The sequence below is a fragment of the Thunnus albacares genome, chromosome 21, assembly GCF_914725855.1.
Source record: "Thunnus albacares chromosome 21, fThuAlb1.1, whole genome shotgun sequence".
In the NCBI taxonomy this organism is placed as follows: domain Eukaryota; kingdom Metazoa; phylum Chordata; class Actinopteri; order Scombriformes; family Scombridae; genus Thunnus; species Thunnus albacares.
In genome coordinates this window covers 20908875-20922889 of record NC_058126.1, presented here as the reverse complement: position 1 = coordinate 20922889, position 14015 = coordinate 20908875, and the positions used below count along the sequence as shown (strand labels likewise).

Sequence of the window (14015 nt, the reverse complement as noted above, 5' to 3'; positions counted from 1 at the left end):
CTTTGCACCTCTCCATGTGTCTGGCTTTACGTTTAAGGATGGCTGATGACCTGGCTTTCCCATTAGGGCGACTCGGGCTCCTGCACTTTTGAACTAACGCAGTATCCACAGCAACAAATGTGTTCGGCGCCACTAGCGAGGCCTTCCAGCGATGTGTAGTTTATTGAGAATCAGAGGGAATGCAGATTGGCAAGGCTTCATTCACAACACATCTCAGATGACATTTTATCAGAACCGTGTTCCCTGATTACATTTACGCTCCTCAATCTTACAAATAGCGCGGACTGACTCAAGCCTGCTGCAAATGACGTGCAATATTCAAGCTCATGTCAGCACTCTGGGCTGCAGTCAATTTAGGTGTACATGCTAATGTGCTCAGTGATGGCCGTTTTATCTTGTGTTCTGTATCTGCTGAATCGCACAACGCTTTAAACTAACTGAAACACCCACACTGCTATCTAAAGATGTTTGCAGTACTCAGGTGTGGTTGGATTTCTTTTTAACTATTAGTAACCCGATCCTGGTCACACACCTCACATTCAAAGTTACATGCTGCAGTGCAGCTTGCACAACTATTCCAATGATGTTGCCTGCCCCAGACACGTTTTAGTAGATCTGAGACCATGCAGTCCTCAGTCATGCAGGTGTTTACTAAGAGGTTCAGTGTCTTCACCTCGTTGTGAGCTGTTTTTTTTTTTATACACTATAGTTTTTAAAGAAATGTGATTTTATTGTAGCATTAATTGCCTTCTGTGGATGGCAAAGTTGTGGTCAGTCAGTCCACCGCTTTGGTCCAGTTTGAAATATCTCAACAACTATTGGATGGATTGAAATTTGATACAGATATCCACAGTGCCCAGAGGATGAATTCTAATAGCTTTGGTGATCCCCTGACTGACATCCTGTTAGTGCCACCAGCAGTTCAAAGTTGAAATATCTCAACATCTAATAAATAAATTGGGACAAAATCTAGTACAGACGTTCATGGTGTCTAGACGTTGTGTCCTCCTGACTTTACTGATCCCCTCTGACTTCTCCTCTAGTGCCACCAGATGTTAAGATGGTGAACATAAAACAAAATAGAAATATCCACTGACACCTTTAAGACTAAACTCAAGATGTAAATGTTTTCAATGGCCTTTGGTTGCTTTTAGTGGTTTTAGTATTGATTTTTCTTATAAATTGATCTTACAAGTTTTATTCTGTTTTCTGTTTTACAGTTGTGCACATATTCTGATATTGCCTTGTATTTTATCATCACCAGTCAGTGTTGTTATTGGTGCCTTTTTACCACTGATGTCATTTTACTCGCTACTGTTGTGCCTCTCACTATAATTTGCACAGCACTTTGGTCAACAAATGTGCTATATAAATAAACTGGACTTGACTTGACTTAACAAGGTAACACCTTGCCTTGCCAAAGTACGGCCTCACAGAGCTGCTGGCGTGGCTGCAGACTCTGCCTACGGTGAAACAGGCAAGTTCACAACCACACTGGCCTTGATCAATCAATATAGATACTGTTAATAAGTTGAGAACATATGAACAGCAGGAGATTTGTGTGATTTAAACAGCTGTCTGTGGAGATTACACTTCACTAAATGCCCAGGAGAAGAAAGAAATAGACTCGGAGCGTAAAAAAAAAAAAAAAACGTGGGGGGTCCCGAGGTGACGCGCGTGTCTCAGAGTCTGTGTGGACTGATACATCTGATAAAATGGAAGTGTATCTGTTTCATCAGATGCACAAGTGAAGGATGTAAAAAAATCTTCTGAAAGCGCTCTCTAGATTTTTGCCTTTTTCTTGTGGTCCAGTTCACACTGACTTTTTACAAATGAACCAAGAGGAGTAAACATGAAGTTATACAACTCACTGACTGGACAGTTTTGGCCACTGTTGTCCTGCATCATCAGCACCACAGGGACCCACATAGAGAAACCAAATTCTGATGACAGCGGCTCATGCAGAAGCTTATTATTTCTTAAGTGTTCATTTACGTTCTCTGGTGTTAAAAAGAGCTGTTGTGAGTATTGTTGGACTGCAAATCGACCGCATGTTCTGAATACTGACAGGTAGAGATGGTTCAACTGACCAAAAGAACGGCACCACAGTTTGTTTTTACAGAACCAAACAGGTTAGGTATGAAAGCAGCCTTAGTCTTGTTAGGGGACAGCTCCCATGTCTTACTCAAAGGCACTCCAGCTGTTGTTAATGACCTTAACAACAGCATAACCTTAACTTAAGGTTATAAGCCTGCTCCCACAAGCTTCAGCATATACTGTAATAATCTTCTTATTAGCTATTAATACCATGCATTTGACTGCAGGACTCTTTCACTCATCAGCTTTGAAAGGTAAAACCTCGGGTAAAGTTTTTTTTTTTTATTGTGTTATAAGTTAATCAGCCTAATACACTTATTTGAAGTGTAATACAACTGACATACTCACCGACAGTGACCTATATCTGAATGAAAGCTGACAGACTGCACCCTCTAACGCACCCACATGAACACACACACACACACATGCACACACACACACACAGTAATCACCTTAAACATCAACATCTTATCTTTCCTGAACTCACATACTGTACGCCTGCCTGATCAAAGAGGAAAACAGCAGACATCAGTGTGTGCGCGGAAGTGTGTGTGTGTGTGTGTGTGTGTGTGCGAGTCCATCTCAGCAGCTGCTCTGTCAGCACACTCCCAGTCCGAGGGAGGGGGTCCACACAGCATGGCTAAAGAACTCATCAACAACCCCAGGCACTGTGCTTGGTGTGTGGGATGATGTGCTGCAGACTCAGCCTCTCAGCCCAGAACCCCCCCCCCCCCCCCCCCCCCACCCCCCCCCCCCCCCCCCTCCCTTCCCCCATCCCCGACTCCTAACACCACCACCCCCACCAACAACACATACACACATCATCATGGACCCGGCTGTACACACATTAACATGCTTACTGTCTGCATTCATCCAGCAAATATGCTTGTTACCCACGAGGACGGGTATTTTCTAACGGGGGTTAAGATTCAAGAGTGCGGGAGCTTGTTATGAGAAACTAGAATTTGATTTGTTATGAATGCAAAGCACACAGCTAAAAAGCTCTTGGGGTATTTAGTCTCTGGCTATAGGCTTAATGAGTTCGTATGTGTGTGTGTGTGTGCGTGTGCATGCCTGATGCGCCGCGTTAATGTGTGTGATGCATGCGTGTGTGTGTGTCAGCATTTGTGCAAGTGCATGTGTGTTTGTTTTGCACTTGTCAAAGAGGAGAGCTCTCTGGAAGTGTAATACACTTGTGTGATGGCTAGTGGCTGGAGGCAGTAGGTCTAATACACTCTCCGAGGCTAATTCCATGCTAACGAGTCAACGATGCCACATGCTTGTCCTTGCCCACAGCCCAGTGGGCCAGTCTCAAAGCAAACCAATTAGCCAGGCTCACTCTGGGTCTGTCAACCTCGCCCCCCCCCCCCTCCTCCTCCACCACCCCTCCCCCCGAAAACTCCCTCTAAACTTTTTTTTTTTTCTCCTCTCTCTTCCCTTCTCTTGGAGGCTTTTGAATGAAGGAGGTCCGTGAGGAGTGTAAAGGGGCCGCGCATTAATAAGCCTGTATCATTGACATGAAAGACGTCTAGCATGAAACATCAAATACACAAGGCTAAGCTGCCTTGCCAATTAGCTAAAATAGCTATTTAGTGACAAATCTTCTAACCCGCGAATGAAACCACGTCAAATGTACAAGTGAAGACATGAATACAGTTTTAATGGACGCATTAGCACGCTAAGGGATGCTTTGTGAAAACTTTCTTCGCTCTATCGCTGCGAGAGTTCGAGGGAAGCTGCAAACACCAAGGTGTCAAGACCGGCTAAGTGAACTGACTTGACACTGTGCAGTATTGCAGCAGTTCCACTGTGGGAGTAGCTAATTGGATGGTAATTAATGGAATGGAGGCCGATAAATACCTTTGTGAGCCGGCTTGTCAAGGACACGGAGGTGATGGGAGGGAGTCGGCAGAATGAGAGCGAGGGAGTGGAGAGAGAGACGGAGAGAAAGCTACAGGACAGACACCTTTTCTTCATTGTGACAGCTAATCCTCATCCCTTCATCCCTCTCCTCAATTCCTAAATGAAAGTACCCCTCCCTCATCACTCCTCTCTCTTCCTCCCCTTATCAGGCCCCCTGCCTATTCTCCCCTGCCCCAACTTCACTTGTTTCCATGGAAACACAGGATAAAAAGAGTTACTCCTAGATTAAATCAAAGATTTTGAAGTGCCGAAAATATTACAAGCTCTTTTGAATCGTGTTCCTTGAGTTCAGGATGATACTCTATTTTCTCCTTCCAGATACGGCATGTGTGCCCCTTTCTTCACTGTAAGAAAAAAGGCAGCAGCACAGCTATTCACTCACTGACGCAAACAATAAGACCTGTCTGTCTCTATGGGACCAATGAATGCCTCGTGAGTTGACAGTTTTTCTTTTCTTCCTGTCTTTTTTTCTTCTTTCTCTGTATTTCAAGGCTTTGTTGGTGTCCCACAAATCTGCTTAACCAATCTGTCAGCTGCAGAAGGCTTCATCGTGGAGGTCCAGTACGGGGGAAGAATTTCGGTGCATAATTTAATATCCACGGCTAGAAAAAGAACAATATCTTTAAAAAACAACATCGATGTGATGTAGGATAATGCAGCGAATAATCTGATAAGATAGCTTTGTCTCCCAAACAAAGGTTACTACAGTGAGGCAGTAAACTGTGTTGTCTTTAGCAGCTCTCTTTGATCCTGATTACCACGTCACTGCACTACAATGTGTAGCTCCAAGCGTCAGCTCAGTTAGCTTAAACAAACAGTGGCTTCTTGCTTTGGTGCCCAGCTTACTAGCCAGCAGGCAAATGAGAAAAGCAAATGACTTAACTTGCTACTTTCCGCCAACACCAGTGTCTGAGATGATTGCAAGCGTGCAAATAAATGTGTCAGACAGCGACAGTTACATAATACTACACTTGCATAATGTTGTTTAAAGGTGAAATTAGAATTCCCATCACTATTTATGTAAGGATATTTACACCATATAATAATACTGTCGCTATTGAGCAAATGGTTCCATAACAAGAGGATAAAACTGTTTTTGGAAACAGCATCCGAGATAGACTTTTGCTGGGTTTTGGCAGCAGTTGACTGACATCTGCTGAGAGACATCAGCTTCTGTGGTGTAACATTACTACTGACTGCAGCACAAGTAGCCTAGTTTGATACAAGATGTTATTTTCCCTTTTTTCAACAAGCACATAGTGAGTTCAGCAAAGACCGTCTGTGTTCTACAAGGTTAAGTTTTTATTCCACTTTGAAAGTGTGAGCTAGTTAACCTGCCACGCTAACGTCAGCACTAATTCCCACCAGACAATACTTTAACATCATGTTGTTTCAACACCTTCTGAGTTGTTGGCAGCTCCTGCACAGCTGTGTTTGTCCCACATCATACAAAGAAGCTAGCTAGTGTTAGCTGTCTCTGTCTCACACTTCTAGATACAGTATAATGACCAGACTGCCAAAACTCAAAGCAAAGTAAAAGTACTTGAATACAAGTCCTGCACGAAAATTCTACTTAAGTAAAAGTACATACAAGTGTTAGCAGCATTTCATCCCTCTGATTGATATATTATTATATATGACATCATTAGATCATTAATACTGAAGCATCAGTGTTAGAGCAGCATGTTACTGTTGTAGCTGCTGGAGGTGGAGCTAATTTCAACTACTTCATATACAGTTAGCTAGTTTAGTCCTGTGGTTCCCAACCTAGGGGTTGGGCCCCTCCAAAGGGTCAGCAGAAATAAATAAATAGATGAGGAGGAGTTCTGATACACAAATCTGTTTTCAGTTTTTGGACTTTTTCTCCAATATTTGGTTTTTGGTGAAATAGTGGATCATTTATTGAAATGAAACCATGTGAGAAGTTTAGAGGGAAAAATCACTATTTGGAGGAGCTGTTAACAACTAATAGACATCTGAAATGTAGTGGAGTGGAACTCTGAGGTACCATAAAATGGAAATACACAAGTAAAGTACAAATACCTCAAAGCTGTACAGTACTTGAGTAAATGTTAAAAACTTTCCACCACTGGTAGTCCTGTAACCTCAGCACACTGTAGGTTCCTCCTTGATTAGAATAATCACACTGAATAATGTATGAAGTCACAAAAACGCATGTTAAAACGAGGTGTTGAAACAGATTGAACTAAGCGACTGCTAACAATGTTCTCCCCCCAAATGGTTAACTAGACGTCTGAGGTGATATCACAAGCTATTTTTAGTGCCCACACAGATATTTGATCATTTGAATTACCAGCAGTACCAACACCAAAGTGCTACCAAAAATTCATGCCATCTGGAGATGTAGAGGGTGCTGTACATTTTTAGTAATTACAATTCGTACCAAATAAGAACACAAGGCAAAACAAACACTAAGGATATATAATGTACAGATTTTAATAATAACATTTAATAACATTTTAATAATAATTTTAGTCGGACTTTAACAGCCACAAACAGCAGTGAAGTTATTTGTTTTCTCCATGTTGTAAACAGCAAAGCCGTACGCACATTTAGCCGTTACGACCATGAGCTGACCTCCAATACGACCGCAAGAGAGTGCTACAGCACGTCACCTCGAACCTCTCCATGGAAACGACTGTCAGTTGTCCATTTCGCCCGGTGCAGACGAGTGTGTCCCTCCTTCACACATGACCGAGTCCTGAAGGAGATGAAAGTGCCAGTTACCTGACTGGGGGCAGGCATGTACGCATGTACAAGGACACACGTGTGCATGCTCTCTCACACACACACACACACACACACACACACACATACACCATAGAGAAAGTGGTGGCTTAATCCCAGGAGGGAAGTTGGAGTCTGACATCAGTCTTTACAACGGAAGCACGCTCCATCAGTCCACAAGGGGACCATTTGAGTAGAAGCAGTCTACCTTGCTCTCCGTCAAACTTGTCAGACCGCTCTGGTGAAATTTCTCTTCCCTCAACAATAAGTTTAATGGACGTTCAATTTTTTTTCTCCTCGGATAGTATCCCCTCCAAGAGAAGAAATCATAGCTGTGTGAAAGATCTTCAATAATGGTGCGATTAAATGCTGCAGGACTTATACATTTTTTAATTCATACATTTTTTATGCATGTTAACAGGGTTGTATAACTTCTGTCCTCCTTCCTTGTGGCTCGATTGTACCCTGAGAGCAATAACACACTTCAGGGAGCGAGGATTTCGCAGATTGGGTTACATTATTCTGCCGATGCCACCCCATACTGTACAGTGGTGCAGAGCTACCACCCAACAGACTGTGATTTATGAGCTACACACTCACCGAATTACACCTAATGAATTGTATTGCTACCGACTGAATTTAACACCCCCCCCCCCCTTCATTTTACTGCCTTTGTTTAACATGGGTTAACTGCCACAGGAATACCAATCAATGCTGAAATGGTTAATGAGTAAACGGTGTGAGATAGAGAATATGAGAGATTGATTCGCTCGTGCTCTAAGTGGGATTTATCGTGTGCGTTCTCACGCTGCGCCCAAAGATAAACCCCCGTGCTCTGTACTACTGTGTTTGTGGAGGTCTAGGTTCGTGTTACCGTATCCATATGTTCAATCTGTGGCCCAGGAGGGTGGCGTATAAACAGATCCCTCACATCTGTCTGCATGCCTCAGATCTGCCTCCACCTCTACCCTGTGACTGATTGGGTGGAATAAATTTTAAGGTTTAGCACACACCTGCATGATGCATCAAACCACCGAATTCAGCCGCGCCGGAGGTCAGCGTTTTCCGTAAATATCCTCACTCTTGTTAACATGTCATGGCTTTTAAACGGCTCGACAAACAGCCCACCTGGGACTCATGGGGAAAGAGAAAGGTGGGAGGGGGAATACAAAAAAAAAAAAAAAAAAAAAAAACGGAACGCGGCCCATCCGCTCCAGTCGTTATTTTTACAAGTCTTTACGACTCAATTTAGCGGGTGGGAAATAAAACAAGCAGGGTGTCGAAGCTCCGGGGGCTGAGATGAGTTAGTGGGGCTCCCTGAGCTGTCAGAGAGCTCGCCGTGGCGGCATGGGGGTTGGGGATCAGAGAGGGAGGAAAAAGGAGGGATGAGGGGGTAGAGCCGCCCTAATCAAGCAAGTTTATTCAGATCAACGTCAGTCTTTAGCTGCGCTTTCACATCTCAGCAACAGTAAGACTGAGCGGTTAACCGAGGAAACCAGGGACTCGTCTCTAAACAGAGGCCTCACTTCGCCTTCCGGGTTATTTAACTTGAGTTATGCGTGTAAATTTAACATAGTGGAAATCTCTGCGTGCTTTAAATTTTCCAGTAGAATAAGACAGGCCTCCTTTAAGAAAAATGATTGACGTATTTTTTTTTTTTTTCTCGTTCTCATTGCATTCAGGTGGCTGAATTGGTACGCTCCACATGCTGTTCATATTGCGCTCTGATATTGGCTTTTTCCAGCATGCTCTGATAGTGCCGTGTGTTAATGGCACTGTCTACCCCTCAGAAAGGCCTCCTCTTCTTTCATTCTCCACTCTCTCTTTTTTTCTCTCTCTCTCTCTCTCTCTCTCTCTCTCTCGCTGTTATTTCAGACCAATTGGGAGCGCACATGCCGGGAAGGGAGGAGAGGGTCGGTAATTAAAATTCTGTTCAGCATGACAACGCTGTTTCATGCCTCATTTTTTTTTCCACACGTGGGATGAATATGGGATAAGCGAGGAGACTTTAATAGGTAAATAGACACTGCTGGTATGTACTTAAAGTGCACACCGTGCTACCTCGAGCGCACAGGTGGAAAACAGACACAAACCCTGCAAGCTTATCAGCAACACCCGCGCATATGTTATGTTCGGTAATGGCAGAGGCTTTAATGTTTAATGTGCGCTTAAAAAAGCTTTTTATTCAGTCTGTCCCTCACTTGTACTTATAGTTGTGTGTGTGTGTGTGTGTGTGTGCGGGACTACATGCATCTCTGCATGTGTGAGACAAGTGTACAGTCTTGCAATGCATGCTTGCATGTGCTGATTCTGTGATGTGTTTACTCATTGAAAGGGTGGTTGGAGGTTGAGGGAAGGGGTGGGGGGGGGGGGGGGGGGGCAACAGAGAGCCTCCTGGGATATCGTCCACAGGGCTTGTCAACTACTGTCACTCAGTCATCATCAGCCTCCCCCCCCTCACCATCCCCATATCCCATACTCCCCTGCTCCGGTCCCCACCTGCAAAACAAAGACAGCGGCAGCTGCAGCAGCTGCATCCAAAGGGACCATCACTCCACCAGTATTTAACCTCTGCTACAGCTTCTTTCTGTCTCCCTCACTTTCCTTTGCTGTGCTATGTCTCTCTCTCTCGCTCTCTCTCTCTCTCTCTAACACCCCCCCTCCTCCTCCTCTCCTTCATCAAAGCATTTCTGGCTATTTTGTTTCCCAGCTCTACAGAGAGTTATTGCTCATGACAACGATCACGGTCGTTTATTTTCTCTCTGCAGCCCGGCCTCTGTATGCACGCCGGGCTAGTATTACCCTATGATATTCAAGCGCTCTCTATTAAATATGCATGAACCCTGGAGATGAAAATTAATTTTGGGAATGTTCTCTCCCTCTCTCTCTCCCTCTTTTTCCCCTCGCTCTCTCTTTGAATGTTCAAATATGCCTTCATCTGCCTTTGTGTCAAGCCGTGAATTCATTATTTCATTTGCCGGTGATGGTGTAACATAACACAATATGCGGGGGTACAGCAATGTTGCGATATTGATCTTGTTAAAGCAAGGGGCGACGAAAAAACAACTCCGGCCACAAAACACAACGTAGCAGGGAGCAAGTTTTCACGGATTCGCCAAGTTTTGAACAAGTTTGCCTTGAGCTCTTATCATTCATGAATATTTAGGGCCATAAAATGGAAAAATATTAAATTGAATTATGCATGTATGAAGCGATGGAAATCTGCAGTAGGACACTGCAGTTTTTCTTCTGTCTTTTTCTGCAGCATGATCTTCTAAGCAACTCATCCCTGGTTTCTGCTCATGATACATGCCCCGGTGACCTCCAGACTCCAGACAAGAGCGTGTACGTGGGTGCTGATACACTGCTGTCCATTGTGCCGAGCAAATTACAGTACTCCTCGGTAAAAGAGTGAGTAGAAAAGCGAAGACATCAAAAGCATTGCAGACTCAAACAGCCTGGTTGAGCAGGTTGTGTAGGAGATGGAGCCGACACAAGTTGAAGGATAAAACAAGAACCGCTCTAAGCAATCGTGCTCAGCAGTGAAAAGATGTTTTCTGTTTTTCCTTTCGAAGATGTTGTTGAGTTACAGCTGTACTGCCTGCATCTTGTATCCTGTATATTATCTATTAGTGTTCATTTTCTCATCTGTTTTTAGATGAAGTCTGAGATCAGAAATCTATATGAGTTTTAGTCCTATGTAGTTAACTTCATCCTTCTTATCTTTAGTCAATTTTTAGTCATCTAAAACTCTGGATATTTTAGTCTTGTGTTAAAGAAAATATTAGACTTTTAGAGTGAGCATTGTAGTTAAACTTCAGCAAACTGCTTCCAGGTTAGAATTCATCCACTTGATTTTAAAGGAACAAGTACTAAAAAATGATTTGCAGAGAGGGTGTCTGCTATGATGTTAAATGAATAGTTAAATATTTAGGGAAATACGTTTATTAGCTTTCTTGCCAGGAGTTAGATGAGAAGATTGATACCACTCCTATGACGGTACATTAAATATGTAGCTAGAGCCAGCAGCCGCTTAGCTTAGCTTAGCATACAGAGTGTAAACAGGGGGAAGCAGCTAGCCTGGTTATGTCTAGAGGTAACAAATTCCACCTACTAGAAGCTCTAAAGCTCACTAATTAACACATCATATTTCATTTGTTTAATCTGGACAAAAACCGAAGTGCAAAAACAATTTGCCATATTATGGGATGTTATGTGCCAGACTATTTCCTGGCTAGGACCGATTGCTTCCTGGAGTCTGTTACCTAGTAAGTGGCCAAGAAATTAATTAAGAAATGTAATTTTGTCTCCTCTTCTTTCTTCAAAGAAAATGTTGCCACTTGTGGGCAGTTGTAGCAAAGCTGTGAACACAACACTGACGTTATTATCACCTTTTTAAGCTAATGTGGCGAACTTCCACATCCGGCAGACACGGAGCGATATTAGCATTCATTATTATCTGGCTCTTTAGCTGCTAAATGCTCCACTATATTCACTAGCTAGTTGCTAACTTTTGTCTGCTGTCTGGTGCTGGGTAGTGTAGTGTTCAGTCAGTTTTTAGAGCCTTTTTTTGTTGTTAAAAGCAGTTTCTTGCTGCGGCTTTAAACAACACTATGAGAGCAAGTGAGTGAACCAAAGCAGTAGAGTTGCAAGCCATAAAAATGAAACAATAAGCTAAAAATCATTGTAAAACTTCACTGGGGCAGAGGGGAACTTGGGTTCATCACTAAAGATCTTTTTCGTTTCAAATTCCATTTCAGTCTCTGTTTTTTTTTGTTTTTTTTTTCTTCCATCAGCAATATCATGTGGAGATTTAATCACAGTTATTGTTTCATCTCGTCAACATCTCGTCTTCGTAATAGAAATGAATATCATTGAGGAACATACAGTATTTCATCACAATTAACAAAATTAACACTGTGCACTATTGTATTTATAGTGATTCACTGTGACACCAGAAGGTTTGTGTCGCCTGGAAGAGCTGATCGTTGGCTCTGGCCTCATGGCCTGCATCCACTCACCCTGAGCCAATCTGCATAACTGCATCTTTCATGAGGTATGGTCAATGCCCAATCCATACTGTATAGGCCTCTGTGTGTGTGTGTGTGTAACCCTGTGTGTTATTTTCTGTTCTGGCGCTATATATTTTCCCTCACTGTATCCTGAATTCATGTTTTTCTATATCCGTGTGAGGACATGTTCTATATAAGCGTGTTGTGATTGTGTTCTTGCCTGTTTGGGACATAATCTTTGCCATCTGTCACAGACTAATCGTCCAGGTCTTGCCTGTGGAGCACCTCTTTCGCTTTACTTCAAATTAGCGCTCTCACCCGTATCTCTTCATCACATTCATGGTTCCTACTAGTGGCACCTTGTTTAAGCCGGGTCAATATTAGCAAAGAGGGATGTGGGTGCTGGTAGTTGGTAGACAACCCCTGCAGTCCTTATCAGGTAAAGTGGTTTTTGATTAGTGTTAATGGCTGGGACTAAATAGCTTTCAGCTTTTCCACTGGCTACACCTGTTAAAAGTGTATGTGTGTGTGTGTGTGTGTGTGTGTGTGTTTGTGTGCTGCTCTGCTCAAGGGCATGCTAGCAATTCATCAAGTTGAAAAAGCTATATCCGCTTCGCAGTGATGAACAGGTTTTATGTCTAAACCTGCTCCCTAAACTATAACCTTAACACCGTCTGGTTGCTTTCAGCTATTTCGAGAATGCTGCCGGATAATGTCTGTGCTGCAAAGTGTCTCCCTGCAGCCACAGCAGAAGGGAGTTTTTTAAGCATCCATGATATACAGCCTCAGACAGTAAGAATGAGGCTTTTCTTGTCGTGCATGTACTCTCTCCACGATCCACGCATGGCCCAGAAAGACAGGCTGCAGCACCCGCTCTGCAAAACGCCTGGCATCTGGTGCAACAGACAGCCTTGCATGTTAATGCCGAGTTAATATTATTCTTATGAACTGCGAGTGACTTCGCATGTTAGTGAGCGCTCTGTCAAATTAATGTCAGTTCCATTAATGCCGCCGTCTATTTCTTGTCACAAGTATGCTCACGCCAGACTCCCGCTCGCTCAGGCACCGGGGCTCGGGCGCGCACTGGCAGACAGCAATATATGCAAACACACACACACACACATGCACCTCATGCAAAGATTCACACCCCTACGTCTTAACAGTAGATACATATTTACACATGCATTCACACGCACGCACACACGCACATAGAGGCGAGACACAAGCAGAGGAAAATGGATGTCCTGACTCATTTATCACATAGCTCCAAAAGTACAGATGAATCCAGTGATGAAAATCTGTCCTGAGAAATGTCAGGAAGATATTAACTCCAATACATCAAAGTGGAGCTGCAGTCTCTGAGCTGACTGCCAGCCGATGCTCCCAGACTTTGGTTAAATAGGGAAGCGCACCAGCACCGATGTAATTTTAGCCAACTCTGACCATTTGTCACATGGAAACGAGTAAATAAAGACACAAGTCACTTTCATCCAAAGATTAACATCCGAAATGATGCGGAGCCAATTTCATTAGCGCGCAGATGCCATTCTTTAGATCTGTCTGATCTCAATGAAGTGTGCAAGAGTGAAGGGAAAGAAGAGGGGAAATTGCCTTTTCATGTAGATTTCACTAATCGCTTCCCTAACAAAATACGGCAGACTTGTACTAATAAGTAAGTTAAGGCTCAGTGGACAGATAGAGTGAAACAGCACAGAGGCTAATGGAATTGAGAGCTTTCCATGCCTCCATGGGTGTCTTAATTGTCAAAAGGAGATTCTCAGATGAGTATTTCGGCACTCGCCTGCTGGATTGTGGGAAGCCTAAATTGGAGAGCGACTCACTGGACTTGTTTTAAGCCAGAGCTTCTCTCATGTGCGCGAGGTGGATCAAATCCCTTATCCAATGTCTGGAAACAGGTCCTGTGATTCACTCCTTTATTTGGCAGCCAGCAGCAGCAACGCTTTCAATGCAGCCAATAGGGACTGCAGTATATCTAAAATCTATAACTACTGCTGTTCTGCTGTGCTTTTTTCATTCTGCGGTCTCTCCAGGAATGTATCATGTACTCAATTAGTGTTTTTTTTTTTTTTTTGCATGAATTTATTTATTCATAAATATTCATTCTAAATGTCATGTATGTGATTCATCTGGAGGAAAAAAAAAAGAAGCTTTTTCAATCTGAGCCAGCTAGGATTTATTAGATCTCATTGCTATTGTTATCACAATACCTTTATA

General features: G+C 43.2%; 1 protein-coding gene across 2 annotated transcripts in view; it reads left to right on the top strand.

Annotated features, from left to right (window-relative positions):
- Positions 1–14015, top strand: part of adarb2 (adenosine deaminase RNA specific B2 (inactive)) — a 377105-nt gene that overhangs the window by 44415 nt on the left and 318675 nt on the right. The window lies entirely within an intron of this gene.